We start from the raw sequence: 15,237 nt of genomic DNA, 5'->3' as shown, positions 1-15,237 counted from the left end.
TGTCTATTGCCTAATAACAAGGTCAGGTTTGTTATAGTCAATATTTTCTCTTATTATTGCCTTGAAATATTTTGAACATTGAGTTGGTATTGTCTGTGCCCAAAAAATATGACATTGTGTCCCAGGTCAGTTAGATGCTGTTGAGAATTTATTTCAGGTTTGTTTAGATATGTTTGAATGTCTTGTCCAAGTTGGAAATAAAGGGTTCCTTATTAATATTATTGGTAGATCTTGCTAACTTGTTTCATGTTTCTTTGTAATTGCAGAAGGTTAAATAGCTTCAGTCATAGTTTGCTGGGATTTATGGACTGACAGTTCCAGGCAGGGTGTGGGAGTCTTCTTTTTGCCCATGTTTGCTACAGCCCTCAGGATTTTCACAGGTATTTGAGCCTTTCCATATTTTCCCTCATGTTAAAGCCTTTTGGTTGGTAAATAAGACTTAGTAATAGTAGTAATGTAGTTCCTCTGAGCACTTGGGCTTGGGAAAGCTAATACCTGCTGCCAAGGGAGTGAGCATCAAAAGAGACCACGGATTAATGCTGACTCTGAAATTTTTTATCTTTTTTCATTCTATCTAACTTCTAACACGTGCCTGTGGCATGTCAAGAGCATAAGAATTCTTCCCTTTAAAAGTCTTGCATGTAATAAATGGAATTGTTTTATTAATACTCAAATTTGTTGTAGTTCTGTGTGGTGACTCTGAAATGATTTTATGAAGGATTTACAAAGCATTAAAAAATCTATTAAAAAGACATCTTGACAAGTTAAAGTTTTGAAGGAAAACTGACTTCCTTTTGTCTTGATAAGAATAAAAGGAAAATAGCCTAGTTCAAATTAGGGGCAGACCACAGTGCTGAAGGTGTGCCTGATCAAGTGGCTGTTGAAGATAGTAATTTATGAACAGAAAAAATGTTTAGAAGTTTTTTTTTTTACTGACTTGCTTTGAGCTTAATGTACAGAAATCTGTAATATAGGAGACAGAGCATGTGTTTGGCTGAGTTAAGAGAAAAATGAAGTTGTAGCAAAAGGTTGGTTTCTCTTTTTGTGTCTCTGTGTCTGTGTTCAACCTGTTTTTTCACTATAGCCCTGCTTTCCACTTTTCTATTGCACTTTTCCATTAAATACTTCTGTGATGTTCTCTGAAAGCTGAAGACAAAAGAAGATGTGGACTTAGATCCAAATAATGAAAAGCAGTGATGAGAAGCATCCTATTTATGCTTATAGCTGGTGTATAAGAACCATGTATCAGCAACAGAAACTGCAAAGTAAAAATGAACAAAAAGGTGTTCCTGTGCTTTGGCAACACATGTAGCTTAACGTGGGAGTTACTTTGTGCTAATAAGATTGTTTCATGCCTAAAAGTGATGTTAAACACAAATGAAAACCTTTGCTAGCTCTTATAACAACCATGAGCTTCAAATTAATGTTGGTTTATACCTGCTGCTGCTTCAACATAACAGCCCTCACAGTGGAATGCCTCACCTGGATCAAGTTGAGTATATGCACAAATCTTTGCAAGACTGCAGCATTTCATTAAATGCAAAATGGTAAACTTTTTATGGTTCTACACTTATTGTTTTTGTAAACCAATCTATAATTTAATTATGGCAGGGGAAATTGTATGAGCTTTATTATAAGCTGTCTAAAAAATGACATTTTCTAAGTTTTTTTGAAGGAAGGAGATAAATTAAGCTTTTGCTAGCACTAAGGTAGATTTTTTTTTTCCCCTGTGGTTCTTTTTTTTGACAGAGCTGGGTGTATCCCTGCACATCCTGTAGTTTGAGAATGTTTGTTTGTTTAATGAGGATCTCCTGTTCCTTGCTGCTTCTCCCCCTCTGTAACCCTGGCTCAAAGGAGAAAGGCAAAAAGACTTGTGTGCTTACAGGATCCTGGTGAAAGACTGTAATTACATTTATCTTATCGTTGTTCTTACTTTGCTATACGGCTGATTTGGTACTCTCATCTGTCAGGTCATGTCTTTTGATCAAGATTCTTAACACTTCTGCCTCTTTCTAGGCACAGTGCTTAGCCTGGGAGAGTTTACTAATTGTCCTTGGCTTCCTTCACATTCAGGAGGGGGAGAAGCTGCTGCAGAGTGTGACTTTGAGCACCTCCAGCACAGCTCACAGGCTCTGCTGCCTCCAGGGACTATAAAGGGAGCTGTGCATGACTGAAGATGACACAGAGGTTGCTGTCATACTTCAATGTCCCAGACTTCATTTTTGTTAAAAAGGAAGGAAAATGAGATTTTTAAGACCAGGCTCATAAGATTTTAGAACGATTCAACACTTTTTTTATAAAATATTTTTGTTGTAGTCAGAGAAACTGTTCATCAACTGTGTAGTTTGAGATCACTTCTGCACAGATTTGCAGCATGTCCCAACTTAATGTATTCACATAATAAGCATGATATAAGACTTTGCATACCTGAGAAGGTCAAAACTTGTGACTTGAACTTGAGTTCTGGCAGTTCAGAGGATGTGATGCTCGGACTTGTTTTGAATGTTCTGGATTGTGGGGGTTTATTCTGGTTTGGTTGTTCTTTTTCCCCTGGAGAGCAGTAGTAAACAGTCAAGTGTGTTTTTCCAGTGATTGCTGAAGTTCTTGGTCTGAAGTAAAGATGAAAATTCTCCAAACTTTCACTCAAATAACTGATGACAATAGCCTTTCTTTTGATTGGCAGGAAATACTTTGATCTTAACTTGATTGAAAAACATAAGACTCAAAATGCTGCTCTAAATTTTCTGTTCCTTTGTGCAAGGAATGAATTACTGGCAATAGAATATACTAATTTATTTTGAGAAAAGAAAATTAATTTTTTTAGTTAAATTCTATTAGGACTAAATTTTACTTAAAGTTGTGATACATGCAATTTCTAAGACATATGTAAATGAACTCATTAGTGCACAGTCATATTGGAATCTATTTTGGCCCTGGGATAATTTGTTTTTTCAAAGCACAACATGCCATTACTGATTCTGAAAAATTTTTTTTCTATTTCTTTAAATGTGATATTATTTCTATTTCTTCATTGCATCTTACATGTATATAGTTCCCAAGCATAAGGGAGATGTTTTCTTTCCCCTCCTTTATATTTTCAAATAGATGTTCAAACAGACTTCAAAGTTAATCTTGCAGTTAGACCAGTGGAGAGAGCAGAGTAATCTCTGGTGACAGGCAAAGGGATAAGGGTGGAAAGGGTCCCTCTGAGATGCTGCTAGGATAGCATTTATGGACTCATCCCAGGGGAACTGCTTGGTATCCAAAGCAAGTAGTAAGGTGCTTGCAGAATTGGCAGCTGAGTGCAAATAGAATATTTTATGTTGCACTTCAAATATTGTGATAAATTTGCTCAAAATAAATCTATGCTCCCTGCAGTCATTTGAGATTTTGTTGTTGCTAAAATAAAATCTCAGTGTGCTTGGAAATTTGTATTTAGCATGTAACATGTAGAGTTATTTTTCTACACTTGTGCTAATTCTTTTTCTTGTCTGATTTTACAGAAAAAGTCATAGAAAAGTAGAAAAATTTGGTTGTACTATTAGTCTGCTATAGTATTTTGTTGGAGTTCTTGTTCTGGTCTTTTTTAGTTTTACTTTTCTTGAAACAAAAAACATCTGAGTGGCTTAAAAAGCCAAACTTCATGCAAATATAAATGAATTGATTCATAGCTTTTGGATCCTGCTAATGCTCTTCAGGGCGTTGGATTTGTACCACATTTGTTGATGGTCTGGAGTGGATCTTCAGTAACAGATTAATGTCTTTAACAAAGGGAGGGTTTAAAATTTCAAGTGTTTATGTGGATATAAACTGTGTTTTTCAGGTTTTTGTTTGTAATTGTTCAGTGTACCTGTCTTTCTCCTCCTCTGAAATGTGTTTGTGAGATAATCTGATGGATGTAATCAGAGCTCACCAAAACATTTGCTGGTTTCTGCTTAGAATCTCCTTGTGGGGGGTTTGGAGAGGCCTGAGGCTGATCTGCACTGAGCTTTTTGTTGACAGACCTTGAATTGAGTTTGCTATTCTATGACTTTCTTCTTTAGCACTTAGCTACAGGGATCACTTTAAAAAACAATGACAACCAAACCCAACAGAAACAACCCCTCCAACAAAGCTTTATGGAGTCATTTTAATCCAACATCAGAAAAAAACCCAAACAACTATGGAAATAATTAAATTTGAGGTCACTGTAAAGGACTTAGGCCTGTGAATATGGAGGCCTTTTATCTGTTAAATTTGTTTATATAATAATAGATTATAGATCTAGTATTCCAGTTTATAGTTATAATAGGTATTTTGACTTTAGAGAACTCATAAGACTATATATTTTTCTGAAACTTTAGTTTACTGAATGTATCCTACCTTCTAAAATTAATCAGTGTTGTCATTTGAATGTAATTACTAGAAAGTGTGTTGGATGTTCTGGAGTTGCTTTATGAAAAATAATTCCACACACCCCCAGCCACCAACTCCTCCCCCCAAAACTGAAGCAAAATAAATTCAACTCAAACCTTAATTAATTAGTAAGTAATTCATTTGGAAAGAAAAAACAGTTCAAGTATGTACTGTAATGTGTTTCATTTTGCCAGAGATCTTGACCTCTCTGGCATACCCGAGGTACCAGATGCAAGATTCCTAATGAGCAGAAAAAAAAGAAAATCAAATGGATTATATAGATTGTGGTTTAAGAAATTATACTGGCAGATGTTAAAAATATTCCTTGGAGTTTACAATTTGGTTAATGTAAATTATTTTTGTGGGTTTAATGATCCATGGATAGTAAATGTTTCTCATTTGTTACAAATATCCTGTGTCAAATCAAGATTATGCTGCTGTTTTGTTCTGCTTCATATTTACACAATCAATTTAGCTCCTTTAACCCTGCTTAAAGAAATTATGAAGAAGTTGCCAATGGTGTTCATAAATTTTCAGAATTTCTATCTTGTGTCCTTGAAATTTCTGTTTAAGTCTCCCTTCTTTAAATTGCTTTTTAAAGTTAGATGGGTAGCACAGCAAATATGACACAAAGAAACAGACCCTGTCTGGATCCTTGTTTTCTTTTCTAAGGGATAGAAGGGAAAAGAAAAAAAGCCTTTCTGCCAAATATAATTTTGGGAAGGGATACAATCTGAAATGGTTTGAAATGCTCCTCTTTTTTGGGAAAAAAAATCAATTAGGCTTGCTTTAGAGTACACAGTATTTTGATTATTGCAAATGGAATGTGATCTCATGTTCACAATCTCTTAAGAACAGGATGAGTTGACAGAGCTGGTTCCTGGTAGTTCTGTCATCCTGACCTTACCACTACTTTTGTTTAATTCTGTGAAATACAATTCACTCCTTAAAGGCAATTTGATTGAAAAAACATTGGAATCAAGACTGGGCCATTAAAAATGGAATTCAGTTCCTGGTTGTGGTTCATGTTCCTTGTAACCTTGGTATGGAGGCCAAATTCAGTTGTTTCTGTGTCTTTTAATATGTGGTAATAGGTGTTTTAGAATAGTAATTTACTGAAGTATGAATTAAATGAAAAGTACAGGGGTTTTCCTTTTTTTACTAAGTACAGAGAAAGTGAAGTGCGGGGAGTGAAAGTGCTTTATAAGATAAAATATTCACATAAATGTTTGAATATTTCCATTTTGCTTAAACCTTTTATTTCCTTATTTGCAATAGAAATGTGCTGCTGCTGACAGTGATGACTGAACCATCCTTATCTGCCCTCTTTTGCAGCTTCACAGTGGGAAGTCTTGCAGCCCTTCCCATTTGGGCAGGGTGACCAGTTTGAGGGAACAAGCTTTTTAGCTCCATTTTGTACTCACCACTCTGGGTCTTGATTGCTTCTGGTTGTTTGATTGCTTCCAGCTCTCTTCAAGGGGACTTGCCTGTAATCGCACAAAATTGAGCAAAAAGAGTTGCATGTGAATATATTGAGGTGGCATATTGACAAACCAGTGCTGCCTTAGCAACCAGTGGTGCTCAAGTAGTTTAAATTAAAAAAATAATCATTAAACCTTCAAGCAGCCCATGTACAACTTAAAAGCACTGGTGGAAGAAAAATAAGTTGAATGAATTAATGTCTTATTTGGTGTTACTTGAGAAGTTGTCAGTGTTGGAAATCTCACCCAGTGTGACAATGCACTGGAGGACTTGGCTCACCCTGGAACAAGGTGACACATGGCCTTCTCCTTTGTGGCCGTGCTTGCTGCCTAAAGAATGTCTCTTTATGCCATGAGGTATAGAAAATAGCACCACAGAATGGTTTGGGTTGCAGAGGACTTGAAAGATCCTCTTGTTCCAGCAGCCCTGCCATGGGCAGGGGCACCTTTCACTGGACCTGGTTGTTCAGTGCCCCATCCAACCTTCCAGAGCATCCACAACTTCTCTGAGCAGCCTGTCCCAGCATCCTCACAGGAGAGAGGTACTGGGACAGGCTGTCCCAGAAAGAATCCTATTATAAGAGTTGGGTGTTCTCCAGGGGCTTCAAAAAATACATTTAATAATGTACTGGGAGAGGAGGAAATATAAAATGAAGATATATTTAACCATATTTTTTTGTTTTGGAATTTTTCTGTGGATTTTTAAAATGTTTTCCTGATTTACAGATATTTTACTTACCACTTAGGAGATGATGTGCTTGCATCGAGGAACACTATACTTTTAATGTAATGGGAATCAGTTTATAATAAAGCTTTTTTCCTCCCACAGGAGAATTCTTAGCCTTCAACAAACTTGTACTTAAATGCTGACTTTTTTATAGTACAATTCAGGTTAAGCTGTTTAAAATGAGGGTTGAATATAACATTTTGGTTTTTTAATATGTGTCATGGTTTAACCCAGCTGGTGTCACAGTACCACATAGCCCCTTGCTCACTCCCCCATTTCATTCCCTCATTGGGGAGCAGAATCAATTGGAGACAAAATATAAAACTCCTGGGTTAAGAATGGTTTAATAATGGAAACAAAAAATATAATAATAGTGATGTTGATGATAATAACAGTGACAATAATAATAGTAGTAATAATTGTGATGAAAAGGAGACAGTGAGGACTACAAGTGGAGAGAAACAAGTGATGCTCAGTACAATTGTTGAGCACCCACTGGTGCCCAGCCTGTCCCTGACTAACCATTGGCAGCTCAGTCTATACCAAGATGAAGCAGATTGGGTTTTTTCCTCAAAGGTAGAAGAGCATGCTTGTGTGTGAAGTTTATTGAAGAAGTGACAATAGATTAAAATGTGTGCTTGAGCATTTGGTGTGTAGAATTTCTAAAGCTGTATCCCATCTAAACCAGCTATGTTCAGGACTCAATTATTGGCATTTTAGATTCTCTTAGACTCTGTTATACTGTTATACTCTGTTTTAGAGTTACCTCCATTTATTGATTTGGGACATATGCCAGTCCCTAATTGTTTCTTTCAAGTAGCATTTGTTGAGAGTTCTGACTCCATTTTACAAATTCAGGCTGTACAGTCCTTTGCCATATTATGACAATCTCCCTAAGCAATTTTAGGAACTATGGACTTGATCAATCCTAGTCTTTGTCTTGCCAAATTCTGTCTTTCATACCTAAAGCATCTTGAAACCACTTGTCTGTTGCTAGTTGCTGTATTTTTTTTTTTCCTCGGGGCAGTCTGTGTAGTTATATTGTGGATATCAGTCAATATCTCTGCCAGGTGGAAGCGTTCTGTGTGTCACTTTACCTCTGAATCCTCTTGTGTACTGTTTTCTCTCTGCAGTCAAGCAGCTCCTCAATCTTTTGGACAGATTTATGCAGCTCTTCTCCGTGGAGGAAATTTCAGTTATGTTTTTTGCTGGTTGCTTATTTTCACATCACTGTTCCCCAAGCCCCCAAAATTAAAAAAGTGCTTATCCTGCAATCCCTCAGTTTTCGTTCATTGCAGCTCACACTTTGCTGTTTTGAGTCCCCTTTCATTCCATTATTTGCAAATAGTTAGGGAGGAGAAAGTCTTCTTATTTCATATATATATACACACACACATTATAAATTTATATGGTTTGTTAGAAGAAATAAAGGATGTCTTGCCTATTAGCAATACTGTTAATGGAAGGTTTTTGGGGTGGTGGTTCATTTCTTCCCCCCCACCCCCATTATAATTCTCATACATTTTTTCCTGAAAGGTTTTAAATTGAATGCAGGGAAATTTCTTTTTTTGGTTAAGTCAAACCTGGATTTTGGAATACATTTCTCTTATTGAATGTGACAGACACCTACTTGAAAATGAAGATTAGAAATAATCTTTAAATAAGTCCCGGAGCTGCAAATATCACAGTAGTGCTGAAGAATAAAGGAAAGCTTGGGTTGAAAGAAGTTGATTTAAGTTCAGTTCCTGCCTCTTGTTCCTTCCTGACTTCATTTCTGACAGTGGTAAAATAATCTTGGTTTTGACCAGTATTTTGAGGACTGTCTTCATTATTCCTACTGAATTGCAGTGTAAAAGGAATGTAGATGTAGATTATTTAGAAAAATTTTACCTTTCATTCTTTGCTTCCATCTGAGATAGATGATGATAACTCTGTTCCTTTATCTCAACTTATGTTATCTTCACCAAACAGGGGAACTGGTCTCTTGCACCAGCAGCACCATCCCAGTAGGACATTCTGAGAGTTCCAGAACTCACAGATGGCTGTAGGGGTTTCATTCATGCAAGTGCACTATACTGTGTTGAAGAGTCTTTAAGGTCTTGAAAACTGCAAGTGAAAAGCACTTGGTGCATTTGTACAGAAACGTAGTAAAGGTTTCTATCGTGTCAGCAGATTTCTTAGCTAGGCTGATGTTCAGCATTCATCTAAAAAAAGCGATGTCATGCAGTTTTGGTGGATATAGATTCTTTATGCAAAATGTCCATGCCACTGTAGTCTCTGCATTAAAGTTCCAAGGAGGAATATTTTGTTTTAGCTTTTCAGTAGAAAAGTTAAAACAACAAAATACCAAGTGGCAACAAGAATTCAACTTCCCAGATACAAAAAGTATGAGAAGAGTTTTTGTAAGTATTTGGTTGTCTTAAATGCCTTGTCAAGGGGCTGGCCAGAATTGGATTTCAGTCCAAGTTAATGGCAGAACTGATAATAGGAGCTGTCAGCAAGGAGCAATAGGAGTAACTCTGATTTCTTGGCATGTCAAGAATTCCAGGAAGTACTGTGTTTCCCTGAGACAGAGTGACTCCTACAGTTGTGTGGGAATGTATTCAGTGTCTTCAGAAGACAAGTAGCTTCTAATCAAAATTAACCTGGATGATGCATAAAAACTTGGGGACTGAAATAGGCAGTTGTTTGTGCTGACTGGAAGGGTACAATTTCAGTCATGTCCTTGCCCACCAACCTGTGCTGCTCTGTTTCAAAAGATGCCTTCCCAGCCACTTTCTTTTTAGAACAAAATAAAGATGTACTTTGCTTGTTGACACCTATGCGATCATTTATTTTTCCATGTAGAAGTTGGTAAAGTTAGAGAAAAGATACAAACGTTTTAATAATTGGTGAAGAGATTTAAAACATGAAGGCTTTTAGTGACAGAATAAGTGGTAGTCTTATTTATGGTGATGCAGAAGAGTTTTGTTTCGTCTTATGTTGACTGTTTCTTAGGAGAGCTAAGTAGTAGACTGTTTCTTAGGAGAGCTTAGTAGTTCAGGATGTAGTGCTGTCTAGGTCATTTGTGCAGAAATTAGAAGTGCTGCTGGGTAATGCTCAAGCCTTTCGGTGATAAGGCTGAAAACCTTTTAGAGGATTTCAACATGGGAACCTGTCTAATGGTGTCAGGTAATAGAATTATTGTAGTACTTCCAGGAATTGTGTATTGGTAGAATTATTAGAAAATATGCATTTAGTTAATCTAATTCAAAAGTCTAAGATACCATAGATGTCACAAGAAACTGAAGGCTACCAAGGTTTTCATTTGGAGGGTGAATAGGAGAGGGCTCTGCTGAACTACTGAGGGTGTAAATTCCCTCCCCCCTTAACTGTTACATACAGTGGACAGTTAAACAACTTGTAGTGGCTGTGCAGCTTTGCTGCCTGATTCATTGTGCATTTAATTTAATTCACTAAAGGTGACCTTTTTGTATTTTAGTACATTGACACAAACTTGGCTGGCTCTGCTTACCCAGGCTTGCATTGGGCCTTCCTATGGTAGAAAGGACATATTTGTACCCACATGCTATTATGTGACCTGGCCTTTGACTGTTAATTTAACTGACTTGACACAATTTGAATTTCCTCATACAGGTTGCTCACTTTTAGGGAGTTGGCTAAAAATGTATCTCAGCCATGTCCTTACCCATTATGTGCAAGCTACCCTAAGTAGCAGCTTCAGCACAATGCAGAAAACATTTTGGGCTTTTGTTGAGTGTTTGGGCCTCTGATCTAGAGAGGAATTACTTTATTATATATACACACACACTCTGAAACCTCTGAAGATACAATATGATACCTATTATCTCCAAAAAAATGGTGAAATTATGACCTGTAAGATGGCTTTTTTCCTTTTTTTCCTGAGTACTTTTTTTGGATGGAGATTGTAGTGGTAGGTGGTTGTAGTTGTGTTTTGTCACTCAGGTATCTTTCAGAAGACCTGGGAATTGATCCCTGCAGAAGCTTTCCTAAGGGATAGAAATTAATTAATTGCTTAGACAAGGAGGACAAGGCATCACTCTGATCTTTTGCCCACTTCTCATACTTATGGTTGTAAGAAAGTAATTGAATGCCTGATAAGCCTTTCACTGGGACAGATCATCTCCATTCTAGCTTTGTATTTTTTTTTGTCCTTCCTGGAAGTCACAGGTCTTAAGTCAGTTTTACAGGAAAGTCTTAATCAGTAAAGCTCTGAGTTACTTTTCCTCAGTAATAAATTCCAAAAGTAAATCTAGGCATGTACTGTGAAACACAGATTTTTACTCTGCCTGTTTTTTGTTTCTTAATAAAATTTCTTAGAGTAGCAGTATTTTTTTTCTGTTTACAGTTCCAATTTAATGCTAGAATTCCATCTAATTGACGTACTTCAATTTTCCAATAGAAGTTTGACTCTAATTTGATGTTTAGGCACAGGTTGGATCTTGTCTTTGCATATTAAGTGTTCTAGAAAGGTATCTGATTTTCACAGCAATAAATTTCAACAACTTCTGTTTGAACAGCATCAGAAAACATCTGGTGTTATCAAAACCCAGACAAAATGAACTTGCTTTAGAGAAGACTGTGGTTTTCTGCTTGTAATGGCCTCAGCTGTTTATTTTGCCTCTAAATAAAAAGAAATTTTTGTGCATGGAATAATATCAAGACCCATGCATTAATAGATTTTGATATTATCTAAAGCCTGGGGAGCTCTTTTTGCTTACACAATGATTTGTAATGTAGCTTTTTTGGTTTGTGAAAAAGTGCAGAAGTGCAGTGTAAAAGCTGTTTTCTTTGAACCTGAACAGAATTCAGTGTGTTTTTGTAGCTCTGATACTTCAGTTTGTCTTGTAAAACTTACCCAAGGAGCAGAGTAGTTTACTGCATAAAGCCATGAAAATGCCATGCATTTTAGAAAGCTGCTGTGCATGTTTGCACCTGTGCAATCCGCCTGTAGGAAGAAGTCATTCTCTTGACTTGACCTTTTTTTCACACTTCCATGTGCACCAGATTTATGGTATTACCTCTTCATTAATACAGGCTCTCTCTCTAGGTGAACTCACCATTGTTAATCTGGTTTCTACCTCTATTTAACTTTTTAAGTATGTAGTAATATTTAAAGGAGCAGGGAATAGAACATTATCTAAGTCCAGGGACTATTCATGATGTGTGCCTGATCCTCAGTGTATAGAGGATAACTGATTCTTTTTTTTCCTTCCTATGAAGTATGAAGATTATAGTGCAAATTCAGATGAAAAGCAGGATGGTTGTCAATAGGGTTTAATCTTCTTGAAATCCATCTAAAATAGAAGTGACTGTAATTCCACCTGAATGGAAGTGACCCTAAGGCACAGAAGTAAAAGATACCAAGTCTGGAACTACACACCTCTGCAGAATGGCACTCCTCATGATAGTTCTTTCAAACAGTCATTGCAGCTTTTCAGAGCAGCAGTGACTTTGGTGTTATGGAAATTTCTCAAGCAAAATGATATCCCAGTTATTGGATTTTCTTCTCTGCTGCAAAAACAAAAATCCCAAAAGGTTGTTTAGGACAGCAAGCACTTTGGCTGTTGGAAGTTGAGTGGTTTGGGTTGAATCTCATCTATCTTATCTGGGTGTTTGTGTCATGTGCATGTTTAAGTGTAATATGAAGAGAACTGTGGATTGAAAGGGGACCTTGCATCAATTACCAAAGCTGGGAACACGTGTGGCTGTCTCTGAGGGTGAAGGTTCTGGAGGGAAATAGTGTAATAATACTGCAGTAGTGAGTCCTGTGTAATTTAAAACAACCAAGAAGTCTTCTCCCAGTTTGCTATCTTACCATTATGTATAAGAAGATTTCCAAGTAAATTGTCTGCCAGTGTTAAAACACACCTGCTAGAGTGTGTCCAATATTATTCCAAACTGATAATAGTCCTGCTTACACTTCTCAATGACTTTCCTCCTTTCTCACCCTATGAGGAATATCTCATATCACTGGCATCACTCCCTCCTGCACAGAGCAAGCAATTATTGAATATGCTCATTCAACTCCTAATTGTCTTTTAGCTCAACAGGAAGGGGGAATGCAGAGATATATGCCAATGGAACAGCTACATAAAGCACTACGTGTTTTCAGCTTTTTAAATTGCTATGCTGATAGCAAAGGTCCCCCTATAATAAAGCATTTTATTATAGGGGGACCTAATAAAGAAATGTTATTAGACATAGGGCAAAAAGCACGAGTCCTTGTAAAAGATCCAGAAAATGGGAAACTCATAGGCCCATTTCCCCTTGTTACATTGGGAACGGGTTATGCTTGTGTTTCCACAGATACTGGTCCTCATTGGGTTCCAGTCAAGAACATCAGGCCCTTCATCGAACAACCAGCTGATCAAAATACAGAAAAGGATTAATGCCTTTGAAGAAGTGGTTTGGGTTTCCTAGAGATGTCAAAGTCATAAAAGACAAGTCTTCTGTCCTCGGGGAGCCGGTCGATCATATGTCCAGAGGTGGTCGGTACTGTGCTCCCTTTCCTTTTGATGACCTTTTTCTTGCTCTAGACTGGCAACACCCAGATCCCAGCCAGTTTGTAACATCTTTTGAAGAGGAGCTTTCTGCAGGTCTGTTAATTTCCTTTCCCTGCTTGACCTGTCACACAGGGCATCATCAAGCATGGACTCTGTGCGAGTGTCAAAGGTGTGGGTTCCTTTGGTATTGTGCATCTCATAAAAGAAGAGCTGACTGTTGGTGTTGTGACCCTTTAAGGAGCAGTCGGAATAATATACAGATTAAACAGCTGGTGTGTGGGCATCAATATGGTTTGCCCGAACATCAGGAGTTATCAAGTGAGCAATGGCTTGCCGTTGTTAATAAGTTTTGTACTGTTAATTCTAACTCCTCCCACAGCAGCAATGTGGAGTCCTCTATTGCCATTGCCTCAAGCTAGTATTTGGCTTACACTAGCAAAGGCTTTTCTAGTATCAGTACTTCCTCCTGTTACTTTTACTTTACCTGTTTATCAGCCAAAACTGAATGTATGGATAACTTCAGCCAATGGAAAAGGGCAAGATACTTTATGCTTGGCTACAGCCTCTCCTGAAAACCCATTTACTACTTGTCTTGTTGGTTTACCTTTAGATACAAGGCCACATCCCCCTTCAGCTCATGTTCTTCATTTTGAGAATAATGCCGATGCATGGAACCAATGGGTCCTATATCTCCCTTGTGCAGCCCTTGAACCTCAGGAATTAGAAGTTCTAGGATCTGTGAAAATGGACCTTTGTGTTAAATTTAATTATTCTGGGGCCAACCAGTCTAAAGCATGGGATGTTTCTTTGAGCCAAGCCATATTCAAGACTGAAAGTGCCTGGTGTAATTACTCTTACACCAACATCTTTTGCTCTAGTAATGCTCCATTATCATTACCAGCAGGAGTGTTTTTCATTTGGGGAGACAGAGCTTGGGCTGCTATTGCATTGCATATTGAGGGAGGCCCCTGCAGTTTAGGACAACTCTCACTGTTGACACCCATGATTTTACAACGTAAATTTTCACAGAGAGGGAAGCACAGTGTTCATGTGTTTAGCCCTAATTGCGGCGATAACCTTGACTTTAGGTCGCTACAACCATGTTTGGCTGTCTCCTTTTTGCTCCAGGAGTAGCAACTGGAAAGACTCTGGGATTGTTAAACCAGCTAGACTGCTGGTTATCTCAACAAATTAATGGTGCTCCCCTTGCTTCAACGGGATTGTTAACCAGTATTGATTTGATTAGACAAGTCACACTGCAGAATCGAGCCACTATTGAGTTTTTGCTTTTAGCACATGAACGTGGAAGTAAAGATTTTGTTGGAATATGTTATATGAACCTTTCTGATTACTCCCCATCTATTGATGCAAGTATTAAAGCTTTACAAGATAATGTAGCCAAATTAAAAATAGTAGATGGAGCGATTGGCTTAACAATCTTTTTGGAGGCTGGGGGAATCACTGAACGGGTCAAAAATTTAATTAAGATGGGAATGTTTGTATTAGGGATGCTATTAATTATACTGATACCTGCATTGCTTGATTCAGTGTATTCATAGACTGATTGATTAATAAATCAGTAAAACAAATAATGATTGTAGAACAGAAAGGAGGAAATGTAGGAGATCAGACAGCTGCAGAAGATGAGTTGGGTAGCACCACAGACCTCCTGGCCCTGGTACAGTGGAAACCGTGGGAGAGATAAACTCAAGGCAAGAAGAAGTAGTTGAAGATACCACGTGTGATTGCTCTGGTGCAAGAGGATGTTAACAAGGACTTGATAACTGAAAAGATTATGTTGGTAAGGGAACAGGGGCAAGGGGCTCTGAGTTGAAAATTTAGTGAGGAAGTAAGAGAACTCTGAATTTTGGTGATTAGTGTAATAAACTGGCTTTGCTTGCATACAGCATGGTCTGTCTCTCTCAATTGCTGCATCTCCTGGCTCAGGGGTTGGCCATGGGCTGCCCTTTGTGTTCTGACAGGAGAAAATCCTGATGTAAGGCACAGGTTCCATGGTTCCAGGAAAATACTCATGCTTCCTTCTCCAGCTCTGAGTGTAAATAGCTTTGCTAAGGCAATCTTGCTCACTCCTTCCAGCCCTGGCTTT

General features: G+C 37.8%; 1 protein-coding gene across 6 annotated transcripts in view; it reads left to right on the top strand.

Annotated features, from left to right (window-relative positions):
* The window catches only part of FHIT (fragile histidine triad diadenosine triphosphatase), a 571,496-nt gene that overhangs the window by 31,845 nt on the left and 524,414 nt on the right, over positions 1-15,237 (top strand). For 2 of the 6 annotated variants that reach the window (XM_059856704.1, XM_059856703.1), the window contains one exon: positions 12,934-13,119. The exons of the other annotated variants lie outside the window; for them this stretch is intronic. The gene's annotated coding sequence lies outside the window, so the exon portion shown is untranslated. The remainder of the gene's footprint in view (positions 1-12,933; positions 13,120-15,237) is intronic. 6 annotated transcript variants of the gene reach the window in all.

This window comes from Haemorhous mexicanus, chromosome 11, assembly GCF_027477595.1.
Source record: "Haemorhous mexicanus isolate bHaeMex1 chromosome 11, bHaeMex1.pri, whole genome shotgun sequence".
Classification (NCBI taxonomy): Eukaryota; Metazoa; Chordata; class Aves; order Passeriformes; family Fringillidae; genus Haemorhous; species Haemorhous mexicanus.
Note: the sequence above shows the minus strand (reverse complement) of the source record. Positions and strands in the feature narration are given on the sequence as shown.